General features: G+C 58.2%; 1 pseudogene; it reads left to right on the top strand.

The window, feature by feature from the left end:
• The first annotated feature begins 3,613 nt into the window (after positions 1 to 3,613).
• Positions 3,614 to 10,494, top strand: LOC119856905 (annotated as a pseudogene).
• The last annotated feature ends 751 nt before the right edge of the window (positions 10,495 to 11,245 follow it).

Genomic DNA, 11,245 nt, shown 5'->3' with positions numbered 1-11,245 from the left:
ACATGCGCCAGGGTTTCCCTCACGCCGCAAAAGGGGCAGGTGTCCGGGACTGGGGTAAACCGCGCCAAGTACACACCCGTGCTCACGGCCCCGTGAAGGAGCCGCCAGCTGATATCCCTGGTGGGTCTCGGGACCAGTGTGGAATAGAGGCCGGTCCACCGGGGCTCCTCACCTTCTAAAGGTGGCAGAAGGTACCGTCACTTTGTATCTTGGCAGGACAGGAGGGTGAGGACGTGAAGTGTGTGGAGCACGAGCGTGTATAGATGTTTCTTTGGCGCAGTCTGAAAACAGACTGGCTGCAGCTCACAGTAAAGGGGCAGGGGGGCCGGTTGGGTCCACGGAGCAGGGACCCAATGAAAAGGTCTGGAGGGCCTGGCATGGAGGGTGGGTAGGGCATGCCCTTCCTTAGGACCTGGGGGAGGAAAACGCAAGCAGTGGGCGGCAAAGCGGCCCTCACCTCCTGAAGTACGCGCCGGGGAGTACGAGCTCTGGCTCGCTCAGCACATGGGGCTCTCGTCAGGGGATCCAGCCAGTCTCCCCGGTCGTAGTCCAGGAGGTCTCCGACCCTGGTGACTTCTGCCAGGACCAACCTCCGGTGCACCACGGGGGACTCCGCCACCTGCACACGGAGCTGGGGGTTGTGTAGCAGGGGCTCCGCGAGGAGATCTTCCCCCATAGAGGCCGCCACGGACCTGGTCACTGTGAACAGTTTCCAGGTCCGGAGGAGGTCCTGGTAGAAGACCGGCAGCACTGAGAGGTCTCACGGAAGACCTCTCGGATGGAGATAAAGTAGCTGTCGGTCGTATCGGAGCCCCCGGAGGCGGTGCAGGAAGGAGTGTGCCAATATGCTCCACGCCAGACTACCTGCACCATAAAGGAGCCTCTGCAAGACCTGGAGGCGGAAGACACGGACCTGAGTGCGAAAACACTTCAGACCCTGCCCTCCCTCCTCTAGGGGTAGATGGAGAACCCCTGCAGGGACCCAGTGCAGTCCTGACCAGAAGAACTCCAGAATCAACGTCCAGAGGTTGGCCAGGAAATCTGGGGCCGGGACCAGGGTGTTGAGCCAGTGCCAAAGCATGGACAGGACTAGTTGATTAAGCACCAGTGCCCTCCCTCGAAGGGAGAGGCACCGGAGTAGTCCTGTCCATCTCCGGAGCCGCTCTACCACCCTGCCCTCTAAACCGTGCCAGTTCTCCGGCGGAGACGGATGTGTGGCAGAAAGGTAAATGCCGAGATAGGGCCGCGGACCCGTACTCCACCGGATGGCCTGAAGCGCGGGTGGGAGGGAGCTCGCCGGCCACCAGTCCCCTACCGCCAAGCCAGAGCTCTTGACCCAGTTGACCCGGGCGGAGGAGGCTGCCGAGTAAACAGCCTGGCAAGCCTCCACCCGCGCCAAGTTGCCCGGGTCCTGGACCATGAGAAGCCCATCGTCGGCGTACGCCAACAGGACCAGCCGCAGCTCCGGCTCCCGCAGCGCCAACCCCGTCAACCTCCTACAGAGGAAGGGCTCGATTGTCAGAGCGTACAGCTGGCCTGAGAGGGGACACCCCTCCCATACTCCTCGCCCGAAGCTGACCGGTTTGGTCAGGGTCCAGTTGAGCCTGACCAGACACTCTGTGGAGGCGTACAGTGCCAGGAGAAAACCCACAAACTGGGGTCTGAAGCCAAACGCTTGCAGAGTGCTCAGGAGATACCTGTGATCCACCCTGTCGAACGCCTTCTCCTGGTCCAGGGACAGGAGGGCGAACGACAGACCGTCCCTACACCCGAGTTCCAAAAGGTCCCGGATCAGATATAGGTTGTCAAAGATGCTGCGCCCTGGGACGGTGTAGTTCTGGTCTGGGTGGATCATGTCCACCAGCATGGACCCTAGCTGCAGCGAGATGGCTTTCGCTACGACCTTGTAGTCTGTGCTGAGGAGCGAGACGGGACGCCAATTCCGTAAATTGCGGAGGTCCCCCTTCTTCGGCAATAAGGCGAGCACGGCTCACCTACACGAAAGAGGGAGGACCCTGCCCTGCAAAGACTCGGCCCAGATGGTGACTAGGTCTGGGCCGATGACGTCCCAGAACACGCGGTAGAACTCCACGGTCAGCCCGTCCATGCCCGGAGATTTATTGGTGGGCATGCAGTGGAGGGCTTCCGAGAACTCAGCCAGAGTGAGAGGCAGCTCTAGCTGGTCTCGGTCGCCCGCGCTGACCATTGGGAGTCCGTCCCAGAGCACTCTGCAAGCGTTGGGATCGGTCAGATCCGGGAAGAAAAGACGAGCGTAGAAGGCCGTGGTCCTCCCGCACATCCCCACCGGATCCGTGAGTGGGGTGCCATCCTCCGCGAGGAGGTAGGTGACATGCTTCTTAGCCCCCCTCTTTCTCCAGGGCATAGAAGAAGCGGGAGCCGCAATTCATCTCCCAAAGGAGGCGGATGCGGGTTCGAACAAAGGTACCCCGGGCCTGGTGGTCCTTGAGGGCCCGGAGCTCCTCCCGCTTCTCCCGGCACGTCCCGCAGAGGGATGGATCCTTGGGGCTGGTGACCAGACGCCTCTCCAGCTCTAAGACCTCCTGTTCCAACTGCCCTATCACCGCATCCCTCCGTCGGCTGGCGCCCCGGGTGTAGTTGTGGCAGAAGAGCTGGGCGCGCACCTTCCCCAGGTCCCACCACTGCAGTGCCGAGGGAAAGGCACGCCGCTGCCCTTGCCAGGCCAGCCAGAACTCCCGGAAGGACGCCACGAAGCCCACATCCTCCAGCAAGCTGTTAAAGTGCCAATAGGCCGGCCCCGGCCTCTCTGCGCAGAGAGAGACCGTCACGGTGACTAGGTGGTGATCGGAGAACGGGACCGGCCGAATGGTGGAGGAGTGGACTCGTGAAAGGTGGAAACGAGAAAAGTAGATGCGGTCCAACTGGGAGTGGCGCGACTGATGAACCTCCACCCGGACAAAGGTGAACATTGTGACGTCGTCCAGGTGATGGTCGCGCCAGACGTCCACCAGGAAGTGATGGTCAACTATCCCCCGGAGGACATCCGCGGCGGCCGGGCACTGCTCAGTCCCCGAGCAGTCCCGCTCCTCGAGGGTTGTATTAAAGTCCCCGCCCAGGACCAGGCACTTGTGAGGATCCAAGGTGCCGAGGAAGGCGGACGCCTGCTGAAAGAAACGCAGCCGCTCCGGGCCCGATGTCAGGGCATAGATGTTGACAAGATTAACCACGAGCCCCTCCATATGGGCCCAGAGGTGCAGCAGGTGGCCCAGCACAGCCTCGGCAACCCCCAGCACCTCGGGCCGTAGGTCGGGGGAGAACAGGGTCACCACTTCAGCCGTACGAGCTGTGAGATGGCTAAAGTAGACCCTGTCCCCCCAGTCCAGCTGCCAGCTGTCTTCGGCGGCTGGAACCGTATGGGTCTCCTGCAGGAAAACCACAGAGTACCTCCCCTCCTGAAGGAAGAAGAGCACCTGGGACCTGCGGAGACCCATCCTACAGCCGCAGGTATTCAACGTTGCGATGGTAAGAGGTGTCATAAGGAGGGCTGGGGGGGATCCTCGCCGGCAGGGATGCTCGCGGCTCCCGACAGGCCGCGCAACAGTCCGTGACCTACCCCGTAGGTGAGTAAGGAGTCATGGAAGACGTGGACCCGCCGGTAGGCCACGGCGCCCTGCTTCCCGGTCCTTCTGCCCTCCCCCACGAGGGCCCTCGCGGCCCAGAGGATAAGATGGAAATCCCCCCATCGCTGGAGAGCGAGCTGCACCTTATTACGGGAGCCACGAACGTCCTCAAGGAACTTCCGCAGCTCCTCTCGCAGCGTATGGGGGGCCGGGGTCACTAGCCCCCGGCTTTGCTCCAGAGGGACCGCCGACACAGCCCCATGGCCCACCGAGATGGGCAGGCAAGGGGCGGACCCCTGACGTGGCACCCGATGGGCTGGCACCACATGGCCCCCCTCATACCCCGGCTCAATTGGTTGCGGCGGAGGGAAGATAGCAGCCCCTGGTGAGTCGGGACTGGGAAATACAGAGGCCGCTCCTTGGGGACTATCCTCTGGGGGTGAGGAGGTGGTGGCCCCAAGGGTGGCAATGATATCACGGGAAGTGGAGGGGACAGGGTCGGGGTCGACAACAAGGGCAGGGCAGGGATCCAGAGTAGGAGCAGGACAAGGGTTGGAAGCAGAGTCAGGGAAAGGGACAAAGGCAGGATCCTGGGCTCCAGGAGCCATGCAGCTGGAGATTGGCCCCCCTTGGTGGAGCTCAAGGGACTGGGGGGTGGGAAGGGGGCCCTCCACGATGCCGGGCTCTGGCACCACGGCCGGCGGAGTAGCCACAGCATCTCCAGTGGGGTCCTCACCTGGGAAGGAGGTCGGTTGCCCCACGCCCACAAGGGACAGCCCGTGGGGCCCGGGTCTCAGCCGCACAGCACCGGTCGTCGCCTCAATGGGCTCGGCGGCTGACAGCGGGGTGCCACCCGCAGCTGGGCAGATGGAGGAGCCCAGGCAACCCTCGGGGGCGGGAGCAGAAGCAGCAGTTAGTGAGGAGGAGCATGGAGAAGGGGTGCCGGGGTGAGGTCGCTCAGATCGAGGCCCGCTGGCAGAGGGTCGTCCTCCCCCTGGGTGAACGGGGTCAGACCCAGGGCCTCGATCTCCTCGTAGATGGAGGGGAGCTCCCCTTCCACCAGCCCGGAGGTCTCCCCGCCAATGCCCAAAGCGATGCTCACGTCGGGGCTCACAGGGGCTCCGGATGGTAACGGGACAAGAGGGGCTCCATCGGGGGCCTTGGAGGGAAGGGGCTCCAATGGAGGGACGGTACTGCCCTCCTGTGCTACCACGCCCTCCCCAGCCGGCACCGGGAGATGGAACGCGCCCGTGGGCAAAGCAGAGGGCTCGGCATCGGTGCCCCCTTTTCTGGTCTTCCTGGGGGCTTCCGCATCAGTGGAAGGGAGCGGAGCTCGAGCCTTCAGCTTGCCCCGCTTCCCCTGGACTAGGGCCCAGCCCTCCATGGCATCATCAGGGGGCTAGCTAACAGGGGTCGGGTCGGGGGGCAGGGGCGTGGCTCAGGGACTGTGGGAGGCAGCGGTGGGGCTGCATGAGGGAGGGAAGAGTCCCCCTGGGGCGGGCCCTCTCCCACGCTTGGTGGTATCCCTGCCGCGCCCTCCTCTAGATGCCCCGCCGGACTGCAGGCAGCCGAGGTGGGGCTCTCCCGCTCGTCTGAGCGTGCTGGGGGTAGCGCCTCTTGGGCCCGAGCAGGAGCAGTGGTGGACTGAGTGGGAGGAGGGGCGGCTCCGGGTGCCGGGCAACCAGGGGCGCCAGCAATGACAGGGCCGGCGCCCCGCTAGGGCTCAGGGATCCCGGATGCCCCTCCTTGCCGGGCCAAGGGGCAGTCCCTCTGGACGTACCCCATCGCCCAGCAGAGGTAGCACCGGGCCTCCCCCATGGAGTAATGCACCCGGTAATGGGCCCCCTGGTAGGAGACCAAAAAGGACCCTCCAGCGCCTCTCCGTCACGCGCCGCCGGCAGCAGTTGAAGCTGCACTTGCCGGCGGAAGGAGAGGACGTGACGGAGGGCGGGGTCCTTGCAGCCCAACGGGAGAGGGCTCAGAACGGAAAGGGGCTTCCCCAGGGTCGAGAGGGCGGGTAATAGGGAGGCATTGGGAAGGAAGGGAGGGACTGAGGTCAGGACGAGGCAGATGCCCAGCGGCTCCAGGGGGACGAACATGCCCCCCACCGCCAGGCCCTTCTCCACCGCCTCCTGGGCGGCGGCCTCCGATGCTAAGAAGAAAACGACCTTGCCATACATTTTGGAGGCCGCCACAATGGCCGCGAGTCCCACACCCTCGCCAACGCCTGCACATAGGTCTCCACGTGGGGCGAGGTGGGCACCAGGAGGCAACGGACGCCGTGCTTCCTGGTCATGGTGGGAAAGGGGCCCCGGCCGCTATAGCTGGTAGCGGAGGCGGTGGGCGGGAGAGATGACGTAGCGGCAGGCGGGGGGGCTGCTGCCACCCGGGCGTACGCCCTGGGGGCCGAGGGAGGGACACCCGGAGAGCTGGTGGAGGGGGGAGCAGCAGGTAGGGACGCCGCGGCCGGGCCGCAGCAGCGGGGGCAGCCCCTGCCATGGAGGGCCTGGTCTTTTTGGCGGGGCCCTTCCCCTTCTTCTTCCCCTGGCCCTTCCCGCTGGCTGGGGGGGCTCCCCTGGAATCTGAGGGGGCAAGGGACGTGGCAGCAGGGGAGGTCACCCCTGTGCCCGCCGCTGCCAGTGCCCCGGCGGGGGCGGTGGCAGGTGGTTTGGCAGCGACGGGTGAGGTAGAGGCTTGGGGTGGTGACGAAGGGGCAGGCGGGGGAAGTGTGTCTAGGGCTGCTGGAGGGGCCCCACCCGTCGTGGCCCCCGCCATAAGAAGCGGGGAGGGAGGGGAAAACACCAGAGAGAGGAGGGGAAAGGGGGGGCAGGTTGACCATTCCTCCCCGCTAGGCTGCAGGCAGGGGAGGAGGGCGCCAAAAAGGGGGGGGCAGATGGGGGGGTATCAAGGACTCGTAGGGGACAGTCACCAACAGTCACCAGGATAGAAATCCTGCTCCTCTAGCTGCACCAGGAGAGGGAGGTCACAAGGACGTTACGGGGGGTGCAGTGAATAGGGGAAACTCAAACAGGGGAACAGCACAAGCACATGGGCGGGGGCATGGGCACACTGGGTATGGGGCCAATCAGGGCAGGGGTACCCCGTGGGGAGGGGGGAGAACCAGGCCAGAGGCAGGACAGGGAACCGAGGAGCTAGCTTCAGAGGCCGGGGTGGGGCAAACAAACAAAAGCTGCAGAGGAGGAAGGGCGGGGCAGGCAAAACAAAACTGAAGCCAGCGAGGTGCTGGGGTAAAGGGGAGGGTAAAAAGGCTGCAAGGGGCAAAATGGGGCAGGTAAAGGGGGACAAAGCTGGGGCTCACTAAAAGGGTCCAGTCCAGGGGGATGGGGCACGTGCACCCACGTGCGCTTGCAAAGAGTCAGTTTGGGTTGGCTGCTGCTTCAGACCCAAAAGGTGGTGAAAGGGCACGGCAGGCCAAGCAAGCAGCGGAGTCCCAGAGGCAGGAGCTGAGGCAGATGGTACGCAGCCAGGGGGGGTAGTGGAGGGGGCAGCAGTGGTGGTACTGGTGCGGGTTGGGGGGGGGGACACACAGATAGATCAGGGGGCAGCTCCACACCACACCCCCTGTGTCCCTAGAAACACACTCAAGACCCCCCCACCACAAGAGCACAGTTGGAAAGTTACTCAGTCTTAAGACCCCCTCCACGGTGGTCTGCAAAGTCTCTAGGTGCTCCCCCACCAGCAGATGGTCCTCTCCTTCTCCTCCTCGGGGCTTCAGTAGCTCCAGGCAGCAGACTCCGCAGCAGCTCCAGGAACTCCAGACGGTGGTCCAGGCAGGGAGAAAGGACTCCTCTCAGGTGGTGGTGGTGTTCACAGCAACAAAGGCTGGGGTCCCTCACTCCCCCCCTTCTGGGGAGTGGGCCAGCAGGCCACACCCCAGGGGCTGCAGTTGGAGCAGTAGCAGCACCCAAGGGTGGGGGGTCCAGTAGCCAGCCAGCAACCAGGTAGCAGAGAACAGGGGAAGGGGTGATGTCTGGCCCAGCCAGAGGAGCAGCTGGAGCAGTAGTTGCAGCCGGGAGAGCCCAGGGCCCAGCAGCAGTAGCCCTCTTCCTCCAGGCCAGAGGGATGCAGGAGTGTGATCAATGAGAAAGCTGTTGGTCCCAAGTCAAGCAGGTCCCTTTTCCTGGGGGTAAAGGAACAGGGAAGGTTCCAGAACAATCAGGAACCTTCTGGAAACAATTAAGACAGACAAGCTGATTAGAACACCTGCAGCCAATCAAGAAGCTGCTAGAATCAATTAAGGCAGGCTACTCAGGGCACCTGGGTTTAAAAAAGGAGCTCACTTCAGTTTGTGGTACCTGTGAGGAGCTGGGAGCAAGAGGCACTAGGAGCTGAGAGCTTGAGGTCAAGCTTTATCAGATACTAGAAGGAAGGTCCTATGGTGAGGATAAAGAAGGTGTTGGGAGGAGGCCATGGGGAAGTAGCCCAGGGAGTTGTAGCTGTTGCACAGCTGTTCCAGGAGGCACTCTAGACAGCTGGAATCCACAGGGCCCTGGGCTGAAACACAGAGTAGAGGGTAGGCCTGGGTTCCTCCCAACTCCTGGTCAGACACAGGAGGAGTTGACCTGGACTGTGGGTTCATGAAAATAGCCAAACTGAGGGCTGCTGTGAATCTCTGAGGTGAAGAAATCTGCTAATAAGTGTAAGACTCACCAAGGTAGAGAAGGAACTTTGTCTCTCACACACACGTGTGTGTGTGTGTGTGTGTATGTATCTCCTTGCTAACAGCAGCAGCTTCTGGAATCAGGGAAGGAATGTTGATCACAGGTATGTTTAAGTTTACTGTGGTTTGTACAGAAAACTGAAGCAATGTCACTTTCAGGATAATCGGGTTTCTGTATGAGAAGCCTGGATGATGTATGTACCCACTGGTTAGCAGGCATTAGGATACTGTTCGCTGAGTCCCCTAAAAGGAAGTAGGCACACAACTGAAGTCCAGATCAGAAAAGTAACACTTGTTTCAAGTGAATTAAATACAATTTTTCCAATCCCATTTTGTCCTAATCTAAAATAGGTGAGACCAGTGTGTCTCTGCTATCTATCTAACAGGGCTTTTTAAAAGCATCTAGGTGATTTAGGAGCACAAGTGCCACTGAAAGTCAGTTAACACTTTTGAAAACTCTACTCAATCTCTTCTTTTTAACACCATCCCTATCCCTGTAGCTATCAGCTAGTAGAAGGGTATATGTATACTACCAGGATATGTGAGCATTAGAATATGTGAGCAGCTTGTACTAGAGAGATTTTCTTTATTAATTATTCTTGGTTATTTTATTATTAAATAGGGGGAAAGCAGCTATACTTATGTAATGTTAAGGTTACTCATGTAAAAAGTCAGGTACAGTACTGAAAAAATTATCCCAGCAACAACATATCCATCGTGCACATACATCATTTTTTTTAGCACTAATCAGACTGGTAAATGTAGCCTTAAATGTACATACGTGTGTGTGTGAGAGAGAGATGAGTCTGATGCCCAGCTGTGCTGCGTCAGTTTTACACCATTGTAACTTCACTGAAATCAATGGTACTACTGACTTATCGCAGTGGTGCATAGAGTCCTCTATGTGCAATATGGAGAAATTAATATTCCTGTGAGAACTCCCACTTTTCCCAATTCTGGGTGTTTATACATAGCACTTGGTAACATTCCATTCACATAGTTTTTTTGCCTTTGTTTTACTTGGTTCCTTTTTTTGGTAAAAGATTGAGGTGGGATGGGAAACGGAATTGAAAATATTTATTAATCCCAAGTAGGCTTTGTGGTTAATACCTTTACCAGCAGAAAATCTAGCACAGCTAGCTTCTTTTAGATGGAAGTAATTAATTAAGAAAGTGGTAAAATCTTCACAGGCACTATTGCCTCTTCTCACTGATGCTGGAGGGTTTTGCTGCGGTCATGTCTTCAATGCATAACCCAGCTTCCCACGTCTCTCAGCCCCCACTGCCCAGCTTCTCTCTACCTACAGCAGACCACCCGTCACTGATGCCTGCAGCCAATGGCACTACAGTGACGGAATTCATTCTCCTGGGATTCCCCAGCACCCATTGATCCAGGTTGTCCTCTTCCTAGCATTCATGGCACTATACAGTATGAGTCTACTAGGGAACGTTGGGCTGATGGCGCTGATCAGGTCTAACCCCGCCTCCACACCCCAATGTAATTCTTCCTCAGTAACTTGTCCTTTGTTGATCTCTGCTATTCGTCCATGATTGTCCCTAAAATGTTTGAAAACTTCCTGTTGGAGAGCAAGGCCCTTTCGTACGCCGGTTGAGGACTGCAGTTTTATTTCTTCTGCACCTTTCGCTGCTACAGAGTCTTTCATCCTGGCTACCATGGCCTATGACGGATACGTGGCCATCTGTAATCCACTACTCTATAGAGTCGTCATGATCCCCAGCATCTGTGTCCTGCTAGTGGTTCTATCCTTCATGCTGTCCTTCTGTGGCCCGAACATCATCAATCACTTCTTCTGTGACCTCCCTCTGCTCCTCAAGCTCTCGTGCTGCGACACCACCCCCAATGAGCTCCTGCTCTACACCTATGGCAGTTCCATGGAAATCATCTCTGTCATTTTTATCCTCATCTCCTACATTTTCATTGTCATCTCTGTCCTGAGGATCCGCTCCGCGGCAGCCAGACGCAAAACCTTCTCCACCTGTGCCTCCCACCTGACATCTGTCGTCATCTATGAGGGGACTTGGCTGTTCATCTACTCCTGCCCCAGCTCCTGGTATCCACCCAATTCAGATAAATACATCTGTGTTCTACACCATAATGATCCCCATGCTGAACCCCCTGATCTACAGTCTGAGGAACAAGGATGTGAAAAATGCTCTGAGAACAGCCATAAACATCAAAGTCCTTGCTCAGTGAATTTCTTGATTAACCTGGTAAAGAGTAATAAGTAAGGAAGTGCAGCACAAGAAGGGGGGAGGGATAGTTCAGTATGGGGGAGGGATAGCTCAGTGGTTTGAGCATTGGCCTGCTAAACCCAGGGTTGTGAGTTCAATCCTTGGGGGGGGGGGGAGCCATTTATGGATCTGGGGCAAAAATTGGGGACTGGCCCTGCTTTGAGCAGGGGGTTGGACTAGATGACCGCCTGAGGTCCCTTCCAACTCTGATATTCTAAGGGGACTATCTAGGCCAATGAGGTATATCATGTGCTATAGCAATAGACATAACTGATGTAAGGGATAAAAGGACATGCAAGTATTTTGTTTTTGGGTATTAAATTTGACCTGATGTGTTATTTATTTAAAGATTTAGGGTCACAGAATCACAGATTCTTTTGGGGTGGAAAGGAATCATTTAATCCATCTCTCCCTGATTCATGGAGAGCAGATGGTCTACTGGACTGGGACTCGGCAGAGCTAGGTTCATTCTTCTTCTCGGCCACAAACTGAACAAGTCACTTAAACTGCCCTGTAGGTTAGTACACCCTTTACAGTGCTATCATGTCAAAGAAATCTTTCTGCTCCCTCTGGTGTTTTGTAGTCTGCTCTGCAGAATTAAAGCAATGAGTTAATTGCTGAGCAATGGGGGCAGGGGAATCAAGAGTAAGGATTTTAAGGAAGACAGTTTTGGGGAAAGGAAATGGCTCAAGGTTTTGAGGCTGACACATGGT

The sequence above is a fragment of the Dermochelys coriacea genome, chromosome 6 (genome assembly GCF_009764565.3).
Source record: "Dermochelys coriacea isolate rDerCor1 chromosome 6, rDerCor1.pri.v4, whole genome shotgun sequence".
NCBI lineage: Eukaryota > Metazoa > Chordata > Testudines > Dermochelyidae > Dermochelys > Dermochelys coriacea.
This window is presented reverse-complemented; position numbering and strand designations above follow the sequence as displayed.